Raw genomic sequence first — 20,175 nt, 5'->3', positions numbered from 1 at the left:
CTATCACAGCCCTGCTCCGAAAGTGCGAACGTCTGCAGATAGCTGGCAGCCAGAAGGTGCTAGCCTGGAAAGCTGTTGCTCAGCCTCATCTGCCCATGGCAGTGCTCGCACAGAGGCACAGAGAATGGGGCTGCTTGCTTGTCTTGCCACCTCAAACTTCAAACGCATGCTGGGAAAGTTGGTGTCCCAGCCAGGCTCCTATCACAGCCCTGCTCCGAAAGTGCGAACGTCTGCAGATAGCTGGCAGCCAGAAGGTGCTAGCCTGGAAAGCCGTTGCTCAGCCTCATCTGCCCATGGCACTGCTCGCACAGAGGCACAGAGAATGGGGCTGCTTGCTTGTCTTGCCACCTCAAACTTCAAACGTAGCCTGGCAGAGATGGTGTACTGGCTAGGCTCCTTTCGCAACCCTGCTCTTGAAATGCGAACGTCTGCAGATAGCTGGCAGCCAGAAGGTGCTAGCCTGGAAAGCTGTTGCTCAGCCTCCTCTGCCCATGGCAGTGCTCGCACAGAGGCACAGAGAATGGGGCTGCTTGCTTGTCTTGCCACCTCAAACTTCAAACGCATGCTGGGAAAGTTGGTGTACCAGCCAGCCTCCTTTCGCAGCCCTGCTCCGAAAGTGCGAACTTCTGCAGATAGCTAGCAGGCAGACGGTGCTAGCCTGGAAAGCTGTTGCTCAGCCTCATCTGCCCATGGCACTGCTCGCACAGAGGCACAGAGAATGGGGCTGCTTTCTTGTCTTGCCACCTCAAACTTCAAACGTAGCCTGGCAGAGATGGTGTACCTGCTGGGGTCCTTTCGCAGCCCTGCTCCGAAAGTGCGAACGTCTGCAGATAGCTGGCAGCCAGAAGGTGCTAGCCTGGAAAGCTGTTGCTCAGCCTCATCTGTCCATGGCAGTGCTCGCACAGAGGCACAGAGAATGGGGCTGCTTGATTGTCTTGCCACCTTAAACTTCAAAAGTATGCTGGGAAAGTTGTTGTCCCAGCCAGGCTCCTTTCGCAGCCCTGCTCCGAAAGTGCGAACATCTGCAGATAGCTGGCAGCCAGAAGGTGCTAGCCTGGAAAGCTGTTGCTGAGCCTCATCTGCCCATGGCACTGCTCGCACAGAGGCACAGTGAATGGGGCTGCTTGCTTGTCTTGCCACCTCAAACTTCAAACGTAGCATGGCAGAGATGTTGTACCTGCTAGGCTCCTTTCGCAGCCCTGCTCCGAAAGTGCGGACGTCTGCAGATAGCTGGCAGCCAGAAGGGGCTATCCTGGAAAGCTGTTGCTCAGCCTCATCTGCCCATGGCAGTGCTCGCACAGAGGCTCAGAGAATGGGGCTGCTTGCTTGTCTTGCCACCTCAAACTTCAAACGTAGCCTGGGAAAGATGGTGTCCCAGCCAGGCTCCTTTCGCAGACCTGCTCCGAAAGTGCGAACGTCTGCAGATAGCTGGCAGCCAGAAGGTGCTAGCCTGGAAAGCTGTTGCTCAGCCTCATCTGCCCTTGGCACTGCTCGCACAGAGGCACAGAGAATGGGGCTGCTTGCTTATCTTGCCACCTCAAACTTCAAACGTAGCCTGGGAAAGATGGTGTACCGGCTAGGCTCCTTTCGCATCCCTGCTCTTGAAATGCGAACGTCTGCAGATAGCTGGCAGCCAGAAGAGGCTAGCCTGGAAAGCTGTTGCTCAGCCTCATCTGCCCATGGCACTGTTCGCATAGAGGCACAGAGAATGGGGCTCCTTGCTTGTCTTGCCACCTCAAACTTCAAACGTAGCCTGGCAGAGATGGTGTACCTGCTAGGCTCCTTTCGCAGCCCTGCTCTTGAAATGCGAACGTCTGCAGATAGCTGGCAGCCAGAAGGTGCTATCCTGGAAAGCTGTTGCTCAGCCTCATCTGCCCATGGCACTGCTCGCACAGAGGCACAGAGAATGGGGCTGCTTGCTTATCTTGCCACCTCAAACTTCAAACGTAGCCTGGGAAAGATGGTGTACCTGCTAGGCTCCTTTCGCAGCCCTGCTCCGAAAGTGCGGACGTCTGCAGATAGCTGGCAGCCAGAAGGTGCTATCCTGGAAAGCTGTTGCTCAGCCTCATCTGCCCATGGCAGTGCTTGCACAGAGGCTCAGAGAATGGGGCTGCTTGCTTGTCTTGCCACCTCAAACTTCAAACGTAGCCTGGGAAAGATGGTGTCCCTGCCAGGCTCCTTTCGCAGACCTGCTCCGAAAGTGCGAACGTCTGCAGATAGCTGGCAGCCAGAAGAGGCTAGCCTGGAAAGCTGTTGCTCAGCCTCATCTGCCCATGGCACTGCTCGCACAGAGACACAGAGGATGGGGCTCCTTGCTTGTCTTGCCACCTGAAACTTCAAAAGTAGCCTGGGAAAGTTGGTGTCCCTGCCAGGCTCCTTTCGCAGCCCTGCTCCGAAAGTGCGAACATCTGCAGATAGCTGGCAGCCAGAAGGGGCTAGCCTGGAAAGCTGTTGCTCAGCCTCATCTGCCCATGGCACTGCTCGCACAGAGGCACAGAGAATGGGGCTGCTTGCTTGTCTTGCCACTTGAAACTTCAAACGTAGCCTGGCAGAGATGGTGTCCCAGCCAGGCTCCTTTCGCAGCCCTGCTCCGAAAGTGCGGACGTCTGCAGATAGCTGGCAGCCAGAAGGGGCTATCCTGGAAAGCTGTTGCTCAGCCTCATCTGCCCATGGCAGTGCTCGCACAGAGGCTCAGAGAATGGGGCTGCTTGCTTGTCTTGCCACCTGAAACTTCAAACGTAGCCTGGGAAAGATGGTGTCCCAGCCAGGCTCCTTTCGCAGACCTGCTCCTAAAGTGCGAACGTCTGCAGATAGCTGGCAGGCAGAAGGTGCTAGCCTGGAAAGCTGTTGCTCAGCCTCATCTGCCCTTGGCACTGCTCGCACAGAGGCACAGAGAATGGGGCTGCTTGCTTATCTTGCCACCTCAAACTTCAAACGTAGCCTGGGAAAGATGGTGTACCGGCTAGGCTCATTTCGCAGCCCTGCTCTTGAAATGCGAACGTCTGCAGATAGCTGGCAGCCAGAAGAGGCTAGCCTGGAAAGCTGTTGCTCAGCCTCATCTGCCCATGGCAGTGCTCGCACAGAGGCACAGAGAATGGGGCTGCTTTCTTGTCTTGCCACCTCAAACTTCAAACGCATGCTGGGAAAGTTGGTGTCCCATCCAGGCTCCTTTCGCAGCCCTGCTCCGAAAGTGCGGACGTCTGCAGATAGCTGGCAGCCAGAAGGGGCTAGCCTGGAAAGCTGTTGCTCAGCCTCATCTGCCCATGGCACTGCTCGCACAGAGGCACAGAGAATGGGGCTGCTTGCTTGTCTTGCCACCTCAAACTTCACACGCATGCTGGGAAAGTTGGTGTCCCTTCTAGGGTCCTTTCGCAGCCCTGCTCTTGAAATGCGAACGTCTGCAGATAGCTGGCAGCCAGAAGGTGCTAGCCTGGAAAGCTGTTGCTCAGCCTCATCTGCCCATGGCAGTGCTCGCACACAGGCACAGAGAATGGGGCTGCTTGCTTGTCTTGCCACCTGAAACTTCAAACGTAGCCTGGGAAAGTTGGTGTCCCAGCCAGGCTCCTTTCGCAGCCCTGCTCCGAAAGTGCGAACGTCTGCAGATAGCTGGCAGCCAGAAGGGGCTATCCTGGAAAGCTGTTGCTCAGCCTCATCTGCCCATGGCACTGCTCGCACAGAGGCACAGAGAATGGGGCTGCTTGCTTATCTTGCCACCTCAAACTTCAAACGTAGCCTGGGAAAGATGGTGTACCTGCTAGGCTCCTTTCACAGCCCTTCTCTTGAAATGCGAACGTCTGCAGATAGCTGGCAGCCAGAAGGGGCTAGCCTGGAAAGCTGTTGCTCAGCCTCATCTGCCCATGGCAGTGCTCGCACAGAGGCACAGAGAATGGGGCTGCTTGCTTGTCTTGCCACCTGAAACTTCAAACGTAGCCTGGGAAAGCTGGTGTACCTGCTAGGCTCCTTTCGCAGCCCTGCTCCGAAAGTGCGAACGTCTGCAGATAGCTGGCAGCCAGAAGGTGCTAGCCTGGAAAGCTGTTGCTCAGCCTCATCTGCCCATGGCACTGCTCGCACAGAGGCACAGAGAATGGGGCTGCTTGCTTGTCTTGCCACCTCAAACTTCAAACGTAGCCTGGGAAAGTTGGTGTCCCAGCGAGGCTCCTTTCGCAGCCCTGCTCCGAAAGTGCGGACGTCTGCAGATAGCTGGCAGCCAGAAGGGGCTATCCTGGAAAGCTGTTGCTCAGCCTCATCTGCCCATGGCACTGCTCGCACAGAGGCACAGAGAATGGGGCTGCTTGCTTGTCTTGCCACCTCAAACTTCAAACGTAGCCTGGGAAATTTGGTGTCCCTGCTAGGCTCCTTTCGCAGCCCTGCTCCGAAAGTGCGAACGTCTGCAGATAGCTGGCAGCCAGAAGGTGCTAGCCTGGAAAGCTGTTGCTCAGCCTCATCTGCCCATGGCACTGCTCGCACAGAGGCACAGAGAATGGGGCTGCTTGCTTGTCTTGCCACCTCAAACTTCAAACTTAGCCTGGCAGAAATGGTGTACCTGCTAGGCTCCTTTCGCTGCCCTGCTCCGAAAGTGCGGACGTCTGCAGATAGCTGGCAGCCAGAAGGGGCTATCCTGGAAAGCTGTTGCTCAGCCTCATCTGCCCATGGCAGTGCTCGCACAGAGGCACAGAGAATGGGGCTGCTTGCTTGTCTTGCCACCTCAAACATCAAACGTAGCCTGGGAAAGTTGGTGTCCCAGCCAAGCTCCTTTCGCAGCCCTGCTCCGAAAGAGCGAACGTCTGCAGATAGCTGGCAGGCAGAAGGTGCTAGCCTGGAAAGCTGTTGCTCAGCCTCATCTGCCCGTTGCACTGCTCGCACAGAGGCACAGAGAATGGGGCTGCTTGCTTATCTTGCCACCTGAAACTTCAAACGTAGCCTGGGAAAGATGGTGCCCCAGCCAGGCTCCTATCACAGCCCTGCTCCGAAAGTGCGAACGTCTGCAGATAGCTGGCAGCCAGAAGGTGCTAGCCTGGAAAGCTGTTGCTCAGCCTCATCTGCCCATGGCACTGCTCGCACAGAGGCACAGAGAATGGGGCTGCTTGCTTGTCTTGCCACCTCAAACTTCAAACGCATGCTGGGAAAGTTGGTGTACTGGCTAGGCTCCTTTCGCAACCCTGCTCTTGAAATGCGAACGTCTGCAGATAGCTGGCAGCCAGAAGGTGCTAGCCTGGAAAGCTGTTGCTCAGCCTCCTCTGCCCATGGCAGTGCTCGCACAGAGGCACAGAGAATGGGGCTGCTTGCTTGTCTTGCCACCTCAAACTTCAAACGCATGCTGGGAAAGTTGGTGTACCAGCCAGCCTCCTTTCGCAGCCCTGCTCCGAAAGTGCGAACTTCTGCAGATAGCTAGCAGGCAGACGGTGCTATCCTGGAAAGCTGTTGCTCAGCCTCATCTGCCCATGGCACTGCTCGCACAGAGGCACAGAGAATGGGGCTGCTTTCTTGTCTTGCCACCTCAAACTTCAAACGTAGCCTGGCAGAGATGGTGTACCTGCTGGGGTCCTTTCGCAGCCCTGCTCCGAAAGTGCGAACGTCTGCAGATAGCTGGCAGCCAGAAGGTGCTAGCCTGGAAAGCTGTTGCTCAGCCTCATCTGTCCATGGCACTGCTCGCACAGAGGCACAGAGAATGGGGCTGCTTGCTTGTCTTGCCACCTCAAACTTCAAACGTAGCCTGGGAAAGTTGGTGTCCCAGCGAGGCTCCTTTCGCAGCCCTGCTCCGAAAGTGCGGACGTCTGCAGATAGCTGGCAGCCAGAAGGGGCTATCCTGGAAAGCTGTTGCTCAGCCTCATCTGCCCATGGCACTGCTCGCACAGAGGCACAGAGAATGGGGCTGCTTGCTTGTCTTGCCACCTCAAACTTCAAACGTAGCCTGGGAAATTTGGTGTCCCTGCTAGGCTCCTTTCGCAGCCCTGCTCCGAAAGTGCGAACGTCTGCAGATAGCTGGCAGCCAGAAGGTGCTAGCCTGGAAAGCTGTTGCTCAGCCTCATCTGCCCATGGCACTGCTCGCACAGAGGCACAGAGAATGGGGCTGCTTGCTTGTCTTGCCACCTCAAACTTCAAACTTAGCCTGGCAGAAATGGTGTACCTGCTAGGCTCCTTTCGCTGCCCTGCTCCGAAAGTGCGGACGTCTGCAGATAGCTGGCAGCCAGAAGGGGCTATCCTGGAAAGCTGTTGCTCAGCCTCATCTGCCCATGGCAGTGCTCGCACAGAGGCACAGAGAATGGGGCTGCTTGCTTGTCTTGCCACCTCAAACATCAAACGTAGCCTGGGAAAGTTGGTGTCCCAGCCAAGCTCCTTTCGCAGCCCTGCTCCGAAAGAGCGAACGTCTGCAGATAGCTGGCAGGCAGAAGGTGCTAGCCTGGAAAGCTGTTGCTCAGCCTCATCTGCCCGTTGCACTGCTCGCACAGAGGCACAGAGAATGGGGCTGCTTGCTTATCTTGCCACCTGAAACTTCAAACGTAGCCTGGGAAAGATGGTGCCCCAGCCAGGCTCCTATCACAGCCCTGCTCCGAAAGTGCGAACGTCTGCAGATAGCTGGCAGCCAGAAGGTGCTAGCCTGGAAAGCTGTTGCTCAGCCTCATCTGCCCATGGCACTGCTCGCACAGAGGCACAGAGAATGGGGCTGCTTGCTTGTCTTGCCACCTCAAACTTCAAACGCATGCTGGGAAAGTTGGTGTACTGGCTAGGCTCCTTTCGCAACCCTGCTCTTGAAATGCGAACGTCTGCAGATAGCTGGCAGCCAGAAGGTGCTAGCCTGGAAAGCTGTTGCTCAGCCTCCTCTGCCCATGGCAGTGCTCGCACAGAGGCACAGAGAATGGGGCTGCTTGCTTGTCTTGCCACCTCAAACTTCAAACGCATGCTGGGAAAGTTGGTGTACCAGCCAGCCTCCTTTCGCAGCCCTGCTCCGAAAGTGCGAACTTCTGCAGATAGCTAGCAGGCAGACGGTGCTATCCTGGAAAGCTGTTGCTCAGCCTCATCTGCCCATGGCACTGCTCGCACAGAGGCACAGAGAATGGGGCTGCTTTCTTGTCTTGCCACCTCAAACTTCAAACGTAGCCTGGCAGAGATGGTGTACCTGCTGGGGTCCTTTCGCAGCCCTGCTCCGAAAGTGCGAACGTCTGCAGATAGCTGGCAGCCAGAAGGTGCTAGCCTGGAAAGCTGTTGCTCAGCCTCATCTGTCCATGGCACTGCTCGCACAGAGGCACAGAGAATGGGGCTCCTTGCTTATCTTGCCACCTCAAACTTCAAACGTAGCCTGGGAAAGATGGTGTACCGGCTAGGCTCCTTTCACAGCCCTGCTCTTGAAATGCGAACGTCTGCAGATAGCTGGCAGCTAGAAGGTGCTAGCCTGGAAAGCTGTTGCTCAGCCTCATGTGCCCATGGCACTGTTCGCATAGAGGCACAGAGAATGGGGCTGCTTGCTTGTCTTGCCACCTCAAACTTCAAACGTAGCCTGGGAAAGTTGGTGTCCCAGCCAGGCTCCTATCACAGCCCTGCTCCGAAAGTGCGAACTTCTGCAGATAGCTGGCAGCCAGAAGGGGCTAGCCTGGAAAGCTGTTGCTCAGCCTCATCTGCCCATGGCACTGCTCGCACAGAGGCACAGAGAATGGGGCTGCTTGCTTGTCTTGCCACCTCAAACTTCAAACGTAGCCTGGCAGAGATGGTGTACCTGCTAGGGTCCTTTCGCAGCACTGCTCCGAAAGTGCGGACGTCTGCAGATAGCTGGCAGCCAGAAGGTGCTATCATGGAAAGCTGTTGCTCAGCCTCATCTGCCCATGGCACTGCTCGCACAGAGGCACAGAGAATGGGGCTGCTTGCTTGTGTTGCCACCTCAAACTTCAAACGCATACTGGGAAAGTTGTTGTCCCAGCCAGGCTCCTTTCGCAGCCCTGCTCCGAAAGTGCGGACGTCTGCAGATAGCTGGCAGCCAGAAGGGGCTAGCCTGGAAAGCTGTTGCTCAGCCTCATCTGTCCATGGCAGTGCTCGCACAGAGGCACAGAGAATGGGGCTGCTTGCTTGTCTTGCCACCTCAAACTTCAAACGTAGCCTGGCAGAGATGGTGTACCTGCTAGGGTCCTTTCGCAGCCCTGCTCCGAAAGTGCGGACGTCTGCAGATAGCTGGCAGCCAGAAGGGGCTAGCCTGGAAAGCTGTTGCTCAGCCTCATCTGCCCATGGCACTGCTCGCACAGAGGCACAGAGAATGGGGCTGCTTGCTTGTCTTGCCACCTCAAACTTCACACGCATGCTGGGAAAGTTGTTGTCCCAGCCAGGCTCCTTTCGCAGCCCTGCTCCGAAAGTGCAAACGTCTGCAGATAGCTGGCAGCCAGAAGGTGCTAGCCTGGAAAGCTGTTGCTGAGCCTCATCTGCCCACGGCACTGCTCGCACAGAGGCACAGTGAATGGGGCTGCTTGATTGTCTTGCCACCTTAAACTTCAAAAGTAGCCTGGGAAATTTGGTGTCCCAGCCAGGCTCCTTTCGCAGCCCTGCTCCGAAAGTGCGAACATCTGCAGATAGCTGGCAGCCAGAAGGTGCTAGCCTGGAAAGCTGTTGCTCAGCCTCATCTGCCCACGGCACTGCTCGCACAGAGGCACAGTGAATGGGGCTGCTTGCTTGTCTTGCCACCTCAAACTTCAAACGTAGCATGGCAGAGATGTATTACCTGCTAGGCTCCTTTCGCAGCCCTGCTCCGAAAGTGCGGACGTCTGCAGATAGCTGGCAGCCAGAAGGGGCTATCCTGGAAAGCTGTTGCTCAGCCTCATCTGCCCATGGCAGTGCTCGCACAGAGGCTCAGAGAATGGGGCTGCTTGCTTGTCTTGCCACCTCAAACTTCAAACGTAGCCTGGGAAAGATGTTGTCCCAGCCAGGCTCCTTTCGCAGACCTGCTCCGAAAGTGCGAACGTCTGCAGATAGCTGGCAGCCAGAAGGTGCTAGCCTGGAAAGCTGTTGCTCAGCCTCATCTGCCCTTGGCACTGCTCGCACAGAGGCACAGAGAATGGGGCTGCTTGCTTATCTTGCCACCTCAAACTTCAAACGTAGCCTGGGAAAGATGGTGTACCGGCTAGGCTCCTTTCGCATCCCTGCTCTTGAAATGCGAACGTCTGCAGATAGCTGGCAGCCAGAAGAGGCTAGCCTGGAAAGCTGTTGCTCAGCCTCATGTGCCCATGGCACTGTTCGCATAGAGGCACAGAGAATGGGGCTCCTTGCTTGTCTTGCCACCTCAAACTTCAAACGTAGCCTGGCAGAGATGGTGTACCTGCTAGGCTCCTTTCGCAGCCCTGCTCTTGAAATGCGAACGTCTGCAGATAGCTGGCAGCCAGAAGGTGCTAGCCTGGAAAGCTGTTGCTCAGCCTCATCTGCCCATGGCAGTGCTCGCACAGAGGCACAGAGAATGGGGCTGCTTGCTTGTCTTGCCACCTGAAACTTCAAACGTAGCCTGGGAAAGTTGGTGTCCCAGCCAGGCTCCTTTCGCAGCCCTGCTCCGAAAGTGCGAACGTCTGCAGATAGCTGGCAGCCAGAAGGGGCTATCCTGGAAAGCTGTTGCTCAGCCTCATCTGCCCATGGCACTGCTCGCACAGAGGCACAGAGAATGGGGCTGCTTGCTTATCTTGCCACCTCAAACTTCAAACGTAGCCTGGGAAAGATGGTGTACCTGCTAGGCTCCTTTCACAGCCCTTCTCTTGAAATGCGAACGTCTGCATATAGCTGGCAGCCAGAAGGGGCTAGCCTGGAAAGCTGTTGCTCAGCCTCATCTGCCCATGGCAGTGCTCGCACAGAGGCACAGAGAATGGGGCTGCTTGCTTGTCTTGCCACCTGAAACTTCAAACGTAGCCTGGGAAAGCTGGTGTACCTGCTAGGCTCCTTTCGCAGCCCTGCTCCGAAAGTGCAAACGTCTGCAGATAGCTGGCAGCCAGAAGGTGCTAGCCTGGAAAGCTGTTGCTCAGCCTCATCTGCCCATGGCACTGCTCGCACACAGGCACAGAGAATGGGGCTGCTTGCTTGTCTTGCCACCTCAAACTTCAAACGTAGCCTGGGAAAGTTGGTGTCCCAGCGAGGCTCCTTTCGCAGCCCTGCTCCGAAAGTGCGGACGTCTGCAGATAGCTGGCAGCCAGAAGGGGCTATCCTGGAAAGCTGTTGCTCAGCCTCATCTGCCCATGGCACTGCTCGCACAGAGGCACAGAGAATGGGGCTGCTTGCTTATCTTGCCACCTCAAACTTCAAACGTAGCCTGGGAAAGATGGTGTACAGGCTAGGCTCCTTTCACAGCCCTGCTCTTGAAATGCGAACGTCTGCAGATAGCTGGCAGCTAGAAGGTGCTAGCCTGGAAAGCTGTTGCTCAGCCTCATCTGCCCATGGCACTGTTCGCATAGAGGCACAGAGAATGGGGCTGCTTGCTTGTCTTGCCACCTCAAACTTCAAACGTAGCCTGGGAAAGTTGGTGTCCCAGCCAGGCTCCTATCACAGCCCTGCTCCGAAAGTGCGAACTTCTGCAGATAGCTGGCAGCCAGAAGGGGCTAGCCTGGAAAGCTGTTGCTCAGCCTCATCTGCCCATGGCACTGCTCGCACAGAGGCACAGAGAATGGGGCTGCTTGCTTGTCTTGCCACCTCAAACTTCAAACGTAGCCTGGCAGAGATGGTGTACCTGCTAGGGTCCTTTCGCAGCACTGCTCCGAAAGTGCGGACGTCTGCAGATAGCTGGCAGCCAGAAGGTGCTATCATGGAAAGCTGTTGCTCAGCCTCATCTGCCCATGGCACTGCTCGCACAGAGGCACAGAGAATGGGGCTGCTTGCTTGTGTTGCCACCTCAAACTTCAAACGCATGCTGGGAAAGTTGTTGTCCCAGCCAGGCTCCTTTCGCAGCCCTGCTCCGATAGTGCGGACGCCTGCAGATAGCTGGCAGCCAGAAGGGGCTAGCCTGGAAAGCTGTTGCTCAGCCTCATCTGTCCATGGCAGTGCTCGCACAGAGGCACAGAGAATGGGGCTGCTTGCTTGTCTTGCCACCTGAAACTTCAAACGTAGCCTGGCAGAGATGGTGTACCTGCTAGGGTCCTTTCGCAGCCCTGCTCCGAAAGTGCGGACGTCTGCAGATACCTGGCAGCCAGAAGGTGCTATCCTGGAAAGCTGTTGCTCAGCCTCATCTGCCCATGGCACTGCTCGCACAGAGGCACAGAGAATGGGGCTGCTTGCTTGTCTTGCCACCTCAAACTTCAAACGCATGCTGGGAAAGTTGTTGTCCCAGCCAGGCTCCTTTCGCAGCCCTGCTCCGAAAGTGCAAACGTCTGCAGATAGCTGGCAGCCAGAAGGTGCTAGCCTGGAAAGCTGTTGCTGAGCCTCATCTGCCCACGGCACTGCTCGCACAGAGGCACAGTGAATGGGGCTGCTTGATTGTCTTGCCACCTTAAACTTCAAAAGTAGCCTGGGAAAGCTGGTGTCCCAGCCAGGCTCCTTTCGCAGCCCTGCTCCGAAAGTGCGAACATCTGCAGATAGCTGGCAGCCAGAAGGTGCTAGCCTGGAAAGCTGTTGCTGAGCCTCATCTGCCCACGGCACTGCTCGCACAGAGGCACAGTGAATGGGGCTGCTTGCTTGTCTTGCCACCTCAAACTTCAAACGTAGCATGGCAGAGATGTATTACCTGCTAGGCTCCTTTCGCAGCCCTGCTCCGAAAGTGCGGACGTCTGCAGATAGCTGGCAGCCAGAAGGGGCTATCCTGGAAAGCTGTTGCTCAGCCTCATCTGCCCATGGCAGTGCTCGCACAGAGGCTCAGAGAATGGGGCTGCTTGCTTGTCTTGCCACCTCAAACTTCAAACGTAGCCTGGGAAAGATGGTGTCCCAGCCAGGCTCCTTTCGCAGACCTGCTCCGAAAGTGCGAACGTCTGCAGATAGCTGGCAGCCAGAAGGTGCTAGCCTGGAAAGCTGTTGCTCAGCCTCATCTGCCCTTGGCACTGCTCGCACAGAGGCACAGAGAATGGGGCTGCTTGCTTATCTTGCCACCTCAAACTTCAAACGTAGCCTGGGAAAGATGGTGTACCTGCTAGGCTCCTTTCACAGCCCTTCTCTTGAAATGCGAACGTCTGCAGATAGCTGGCAGCCAGAAGGGGCTAGCCTGGAAAGCTGTTGCTCAGCCTCATCTGCCCATGGCAGTGCTCGCACAGAGGCACAGAGAATGGGGCTGCTTGCTTGTCTTGCCACCTGAAACTTCAAACGTAGCCTGGGAAAGCTGGTGTACCTGCTAGGCTCCTTTCGCAGCCCTGCTCCGAAAGTGCGAACGTCTGCAGATAGCTGGCAGCCAGAAGGTGCTAGCCTGGAAAGCTGTTGCTCAGCCTCATCTGCCCATGGCACTGCTCGCACACAGGCACAGAGAATGGGGCTGCTTGCTTGTCTTGCCACCTCAAACTTCAAACGTAGCCTGGGAAAGTTGGTGTCCCAGCGAGGCTCCTTTCGCAGCCCTGCTCCGAAAGTGCGGACGTCTGCAGATAGCTGGCAGCCAGAAGGGGCTATCCTGGAAAGCTGTTGCTCAGCCTCATCTGCCCATGGCACTGCTCGCACAGAGGCACAGAGAATGGGGCTGCTTGCTTGTCTTGCCACCTCAAACTTCAAACGTAGCCTGGGAAATTTGGTGTCCCTGCTAGGCTCCTTTCGCAGCCCTGCTCCGAAAGTGCGAACGTCTGCAGATAGCTGGCAGCCAGAAGGTGCTAGCCTGGAAAGCTGTTGCTCAGCCTCATCTGCCCATGGCACTGCTCGCACAGAGGCACAGAGAATGGGGCTGCTTGCTTGTCTTGCCACCTCAAACTTCAAACTTAGCCTGGCAGAAATGGTGTACCTGCTAGGCTCCTTTCGCTGCCCTGCTCCGAAAGTGCGGACGTCTGCAGATAGCTGGCAGCCAGAAGGGGCTATCCTGGAAAGCTGTTGCTCAGCCTCATCTGCCCATGGCAGTGCTCGCACAGAGGCACAGAGAATGGGGCTGCTTGCTTGTCTTGCCACCTCAAACATCAAACGTAGCCTGGGAACGTTGGTGTCCCAGCCAGGCTCCTTTCGCAGCCCTGCTCCGAAAGAGCGAACGTCTGCAGATAGCTGGCAGGCAGAAGGTGCTAGCCTGGAAAGCTGTTGCTCAGCCTCATCTGCCCGTTGCACTGCTCGCACAGAGGCACAGAGAATGGGGCTGCTTGCTTATCTTGCCACCTGAAACTTCAAACGTAGCCTGGGAAAGATGGTGCCCCAGCCAGGCTCCTATCACAGCCCTGCTCCGAAAGTGCGAACGTCTGCAGATAGCTGGCAGCCAGAAGGTGCTAGCCTGGAAAGCTGTTGCTCAGCCTCATCTGCCCATGGCAGTGCTCGCACAGAGGCACAGAGAATGGGGCTGCTTGCTTGTCTTGCCACCTCAAACTTCAAACGCATGCTGGGAAAGTTGGTGTCCCAGCCAGGCTCCTATCACAGCCCTGCTCCGAAAGTGCGAACGTCTGCAGATAGCTGGCAGCCAGAAGGTGCTAGCCTGGAAAGCTGTTGCTCAGCCTCATCTGCCCATGGCAGTGCTCGCACAGAGGCACAGAGAATGGGGCTGCTTGCTTGTCTTGCCACCTCAAACTTCAAACGCATGCTGGGAAAGTTGGTGTACCAGCCAGCCTCCTTTCGCAGCCCTGCTCCGAAAGTGCGAACTTCTGCAGATAGCTAGCAGGCAGACGGTGCTATCCTGGAAAGCTGTTGCTCAGCCTCATCTGCCCATGGCACTGCTCGCACAGAGGCACAGAGAATGGGGCTGCTTTCTTGTCTTGCCACCTCAAACTTCAAACGTAGCCTGGCAGAGATGGTGTACCTGCTGGGGTCCTTTCGCAGCCCTGCTCCGAAAGTGCGAACGTCTGCAGATAGCTGGCAGCCAGAAGGTGCTAGCCTGGAAAGCTGTTGCTCAGCCTCATCTGTCCATGGCACTGCTCGCACAGAGGCACAGAGAATGGGGCTCCTTGCTTATCTTGCCACCTCAAACTTCAAACGTAGCCTGGGAAAGATGGTGTACCGGCTAGGCTCCTTTCACAGCCCTGCTCTTGAAATGCGAACGTCTGCAGATAGCTGGCAGCTAGAAGGTGCTAGCCTGGAAAGCTGTTGCTCAGCCTCATCTGCCCATGGCACTGTTCGCATAGAGGCACAGAGAATGGGGCTGCTTGCTTGTCTTGCCACCTCAAACTTCAAACGTAGCCTGGGAAAGTTGGTGTCCCAGCCAGGCTCCTATCACAGCCCTGCTCCGAAAGTGCGAACTTCTGCAGATAGCTGGCAGCCAGAAGGGGCTAGCCTGGAAAGCTGTTGCTCAGCCTCATCTGCCCATGGCACTGCTCGCACAGAGGCACAGAGAATGGGGCTGCTTGCTTGTGTTGCCACCTCAAACTTCAAACGCATGCTGGGAAAGTTGTTGTCCCAGCCAGGCTCCTTTCGCAGCCCTGCTCCGAAAGTGCGGACGTCTGCAGATAGCTGGCAGCCAGAAGGGGCTAGCCTGGAAAGCTGTTGCTCAGCCTCATCTGTCCATGGCAGTGCTCGCACAGAGGCACAGAGAATGGGGCTGCTTGCTTGTCTTGCCACCTGAAACTTCAAACGTAGCCTGGCAGAGATGGTGTACCTGCTAGGGTCCTTTCGCAGCCCTGCTCCGAAAGTGCGGACGTCTGCAGATACCTGGCAGCCAGAAGGTGCTATCCCGGAAAGCTGTTGCTCAGCCTCATCTGCCCATGGCACTGCTCGCACAGAGGCACAGAGAATGGGGCTGCTTGCTTGTCTTGCCACCTCAAACTTCAAACGCATGCTGGGAAAGTTGTTGTCCCAGCCAGGCTCCTTTCGCAGCCCTGCTCCGAAAGTGCGAACGTCTGCAGATAGCTGGCAGCCAGAAGGTGCTAGCCTGGAAAGCTGTTGCTGAGCCTCATCTGCCCACGGCACTGCTCGCACAGAGGCACAGTGAATGGGGCTGCTTGATTGTCTTGCCACCTTAAACTTCAAAAGTAGCCTGGGAAAGCTGGTGTCCCAGCCAGGCTCCTTTCGCAGCCCTGCTCCGAAAGTGCGAACATCTGCAGATAGCTGGCAGCCAGAAGGTGCTAGCCTGGAAAGCTGTTGCTGAGCCTCATCTGCCCACGGCACTGCTCGCACAGAGGCACAGTGAATGGGGCTGCTTGCTTGTCTTGCCACCTCAAACTTCAAACGTAGCATGGCAGAGATGTTGTACCTGCTAGGCTCCTTTCGCAGCCCTGCTCCGAAAGTGCGGACGTCTGCAGATAGCTGGCAGCCAGAAGGGGCTATCCTGGAAAGCTGTTGCTCAGCCTCATCTGCCCATGGCACTGCTCGCACAGAGGCTCAGAGAATGGGGCTGCTTGCTTGTCTTGCCACCTCAAACTTCAAACGTAGCCTGGGAAAGATGGTGTCCCAGCCAGGCTCCTTTCGCAGACCTGCTCCGAAAGTGCGAACGTCTGCAGATAGCTGGCAGCCAGAAGGGGCTAGCCTGGAAAGCTGTTGCTCAGCCTCATCTGCCCTTGGCACTGCTCGCACAGAGGCACAGAGAATGGGGCTGCTTGCTTATCTTGCCACCTCAAACTTCAAACGTAGCCTGGGAAAGATGGTGTACCGGCTAGGCTCCTTTCGCATCCCTGCTCTTGAAATGCGAACGTCTGCAGATAGCTGGCAGCCAGAAGAGGCTAGCCTGGAAAGCTGTTGCTCAGCCTCATGTGCCCATGGCACTGTTCGCATAGAGGCACAGAGAATGGGGCTCCTTGCTTGTCTTGCCACCTCAAACTTCAAACGTATCCTGGCAGAGATGGTGTACCTGCTAGGCTCCTTTCGCAGCCCTGCTCTTGAAATGCGAACGTCTGCAGATAGCTGGCAGCCAGAAGGTGCTAGCCTGGAAAGCTGTTGCTCAGCCTCATCTGCCCATGGCAGTGCTCGCACAGAGGCACAGAGAATGGGGCTGCTTGCTTGTCTTGCCACCTGAAACTTCAAACGTAGCCTGGGAAAGTTGGTGTCCCAGCCAGGCTCCTTTCGCAGCCCTGCTCCGAAAGTGCGAACGTCTGCAGATAGCTGGCAGCCAGAAGGTGCTAGCCTGGAAAGCTGTTGCTCAGCCTCATCTGCCCATGGCACTGCTCGCACAGAGGCACAGAGAATGGGGCTGCTTGCTTATCTTGCCACCTCAAACTTCAAACGTAGCCTGGGAAAGATGGTGTACCTGCTAGGCTCCTTTCACAGCCCTTCTCTTGAAATGCGAACGTCTGCAGATAGCTGGCAGCCAGAAGGGGCTAGCCTGGAAAGCTGTTGCTCAGCCTCATCTGCCCATGGCAGTGCTCGCACAGAGGCACAGAGAATGGGGCTGCTTGCTTGTCTTGCCACCTCAAACATCAAACGTAGCCTGGGAAAGTTGGTGTCCCAGCCAGGCTCCTTTCGCAGCCCTGCTCCGAAAGAGCGAACGTCTGCAGATAGCTGGCAGGCAGAAGGTGCTAGCCTGGAAAGCTGTTGCTCAGCCTCATCTGCCCGTTGCACTGCTCGCACAGAGGCACAGAGAATGGGGCTGCTTGCTTATCTTGCCACCTGAAACTTCAAACGTAGCCTGGGAAAGATGGTGCCCCAGCCAGGCTCCTATCACAGCCCTGCTCCGAAAGTGCGAACGTCTGCAGATAGCTGGCAGCCAGAAGGTGCTAGCCTGGAAAGCTGTTGCTCAGCCTCATCTGCCCATGGCAGTACTCGCACAGAGGCACAGAGAATGGGGCTGCTTGCTTGTCTTGCCACCTCAAACTTCAAACGCATGCTGGGAAAGTTGGTGTCCCAGCCAGGCTCCTATCACAGCCCTGCTCCGAAAGTGCGAACGTCTGCAGATAGCTGGCAGCCAGAAGGTGCTAGCCTGGAAAGCTGTTGCTCAGCCTCATCTGCCCATGGCACTGCTCGCACAGAGGCACAGAGAATGGGGCTGCTTGCTTGTCTTGCCACCTCAAACTTCAAACGTAGCCTGGCAGAGATGGTGTACTGGCTAGGCTCCTTTCGCAACCCTGCTCTTGAAATGCGAACGTCTGCAGATAGCTGGCAGCCAGAAGGTGCTAGCCTGGAAAGCTGTTGCTCAGCCTCCTCTGCCCATGGCAGTGCTCGCACAGAGGCACAGAGAATGGGGCTGCTTGCTTGTCTTGCCACCTCAAACTTCAAACGCATGCTGGGAAAGTTGGTGTACCAGCCAGCCTCCTTTCGCAGCCCTGCTCCGAAAGTGCGAACTTCTGCAGATAGCTACCAGGCAGACGGTGCTAGCCTGGAAAGCTGTTGCTCAGCCTCATCTGCCCATGGCACTGCTCGCACAGAGGCACAGAGAATGGGGCTGCTTTCTTGTCTTGCCTCCTCAAACTTCAAACGTAGCCTGGCAGAGATGGTGTACCTGCTGGGGTCCTTTCGCAGCCCTGCTCCGAAAGTGCGAACGTCTGCAGATAGCTGGCAGCCAGAAGGTGCTAGCCTGGAAAGCTGTTGCTCAGCCTCATCTGTCCATGGCACTGCTCGCACAGAGCCACAGAGAATGGGGCTGCTTGCTTATCTTGCCACCTCAAACTTCAAACGTAGCCTGGGAAAGATGGTGTACCGGCTAGGCTCCTTTCACAGCCCTGCTCTTGAAATGCGAACGTCTGCAGATAGCTGGCAGCTAGAAGGTGCTAGCCTGGAAAGCTGTTGCTCAGCCTCATCTGCCCATGGCACTGTTCGCATAGAGGCACAGAGAATGGGGCTGCTTGCTTGTCTTGCCACCTCAAACTTCAAACGTAGCCTGGGAAAGTTGGTGTCCCAGCCAGGCTCCTATCACAGCCCTGCTCCGAAAGTGCGAACTTCTGCAGATAGCTGGCAGCCAGAAGGGGCTAGCCTGGAAAGCTGTTGCTCAGCCTCATCTGCCCATGGCACTGCTCGCACAGAGGCACAGAGAATGGGGCTGCTTGCTTGTCTTGCCACCTCAAACTTCAAACGTAGCCTGGCAGAGATGGTGTACCTGCTAGTGTCCTTTCGCAGCCCTGCTCCGAAAGTGCGGACGTCTGCAGATAGCTGGCAGCCAGAAGGTGCTATCCTGGAAAGCTGTTGCTCAGCCTCATCTGCCCATGGCACTGCTCGCACAGAGGCACAGAGAATGGGGCTGCTTGCTTGTCTTGCCACCTCAAACTTCAAACGCATGCTGGGAAAGTTGTTGTCCCAGCCAGGCTCCTTTCGCAGCCCTGCTCCGAAAGTGCGGACGTCTGCAGATAGCTGGCAGCCAGAAGGGGCTAGCCTGGAAAGCTGTTGCTCAGCCTCATCTGTCCATGGCAGTGCTCGCACAGAGGCACAGAGAATGGGGCTGCTTGCTTGTCTTGCCACCTCAAACTTCAAACGTAGCCTGGCAGAGATGGTGTACCTGCTAGGGTCCTTTCGCAGCCCTGCTCCGAAAGTGCGGACGTCTGCAGATACCTGGCAGCCAGAAGGTGCTATCCTGGAAAGCTGTTGCTCAGCCTCATCTGCCCATGGCACTGCTCGCACAGAGGCACAGAGAATGGGGCTGCTTGCTTGTGTTGCCACCTCAAACTTCAAACGCATGCTGGGAAAGTTGTTGTCCCAGCCAGGCTCCTTTCGCAGCCCTGCTCCGAAAGTGCAAACGTCTGCAGATAGCTGGCAGCCAGAAGGTGCTATCCTGGAAAGCTGTTGCTCAGCCTCATCTGCCCATGGCAGTGCTCGCACAGAGGCACAGAGAATGGGGCTGCTTGATTGTCTTGCCACCTTAAACTTCAAAAGTAGCCTGGGAAAGCTGGTGTCCCAGCTAGGCTCCTTTCGCAGCCCTGCTCCGAAAGTGCGGACGTCTGCAGATAGCTGGCAGCCAGAAGGGGCTATCCTGGAAAGCTGTTGCTCAGCCTCATCTGCCCATGGCAGTGCTCGCACAGAGGCTCAGAGAATGGGGCTGCTTGCTTGTCTTGCCACCTCAAACTTCAAACGTAGCCTGGGAAAGATGGTGTCCCAGCCAGGCTCCTTTCGCAGACCTGCTCCGAAAGTGCGAACGTCTGCAGATAGCTGGCAGCCAGAAGGTGCTAGCCTGGAAAGCTGTTGCTCAGCCTCATCTGCCCTTGGCACTGCTCGCACAGAGGCATAGAGAATGGGGCTGCTTGCTTATCTTGCCACCTCAAACTTCAAACGTAGCCTGGGAAAGATGGTGTACCGGCTAGGCTCCTTTCGCATCCCTGCTCTTGAAATGCGAACGTCTGCAGATAGCTGGCAGCCAGAAGAGGCTAGCCTGGAAAGCTGTTGCTCAGCCTCATCTGCCCATGGCACTGTTCGCATAGAGGCACAGAGAATGGGGCTCCTTGCTTGTCTTGCCACCTCAAACTTCAAACGTAGCCTGGGAAAGTTGGTGTCCCAGCCAGGCTCCTTTCGCAGCCCTGCTCTTGAAATGCGAACGTCTGCAGATAGCTGGCAGCCAGAAGGTGCTAGCCTGGAAAGCTGTTGCTCAGCCTCATCTGCCCATGGCAGTGCTCGCACAGAGGCACTGAGAAGGGGGCTGCTTGCTTGTCTTGCCACCTCAAACTTCAAACGTAGCCTGGGAAAGATGGTGTCCCAGCCAGGCTCCTTTCGCAGCCCTGCTCCGAAAGTGCGAACGTCTGCAGATAGATGGCAGGCAGAAGGTGCTAGCCTGGAAAGCTGTTGCTCAGCCTCATCTGCCCATGGCAGTGCTCGCACAGAGGCACAGAGAATGGGGCTGCTTGCTTATCTTGCCACCTCAAACTTCAAACGTAGCCTGGGAAAGATGGTGTACCTGCTAGGCTCCTTTCGCAGCCCTGCTCCGAAAGTGCGGACGTCTGCAGATAGCTGGCAGCCAGAAGGGGCTATCCTGGAAAGCTGTTGCTCAGCCTCATCTGCCCATGGCAGTGCTCGCACAGAGGCTCAGAGAATGGGGCTGCTTGCTTGTCTTGCCACCTCAAACTTCAAACGTAGCCTGGGAAAGATGGTGTCCCAGCCAGGCTCCTTTCGCAGCCCTGCTCCGAAAGTGCGAACGTCTGCAGATAGCTGGCAGCCAGAAGAGGCTAGCCTGGAAAGCTGTTGCTCAGCCTCATCTGCCCATGGCACTGTTCGCACAGAGACACAGAGGATGGGGCTCCTTGCTTGTCTTGCCACCTCAAACTTCAAACGCATGCTGGGAAA

The sequence above is a fragment of the Opisthocomus hoazin genome, chromosome 30 (assembly GCF_030867145.1).
Source record: "Opisthocomus hoazin isolate bOpiHoa1 chromosome 30, bOpiHoa1.hap1, whole genome shotgun sequence".
In the NCBI taxonomy this organism is placed as follows: Eukaryota; Metazoa; Chordata; class Aves; order Opisthocomiformes; family Opisthocomidae; genus Opisthocomus; species Opisthocomus hoazin.
This window is presented reverse-complemented; position numbering follows the sequence as displayed.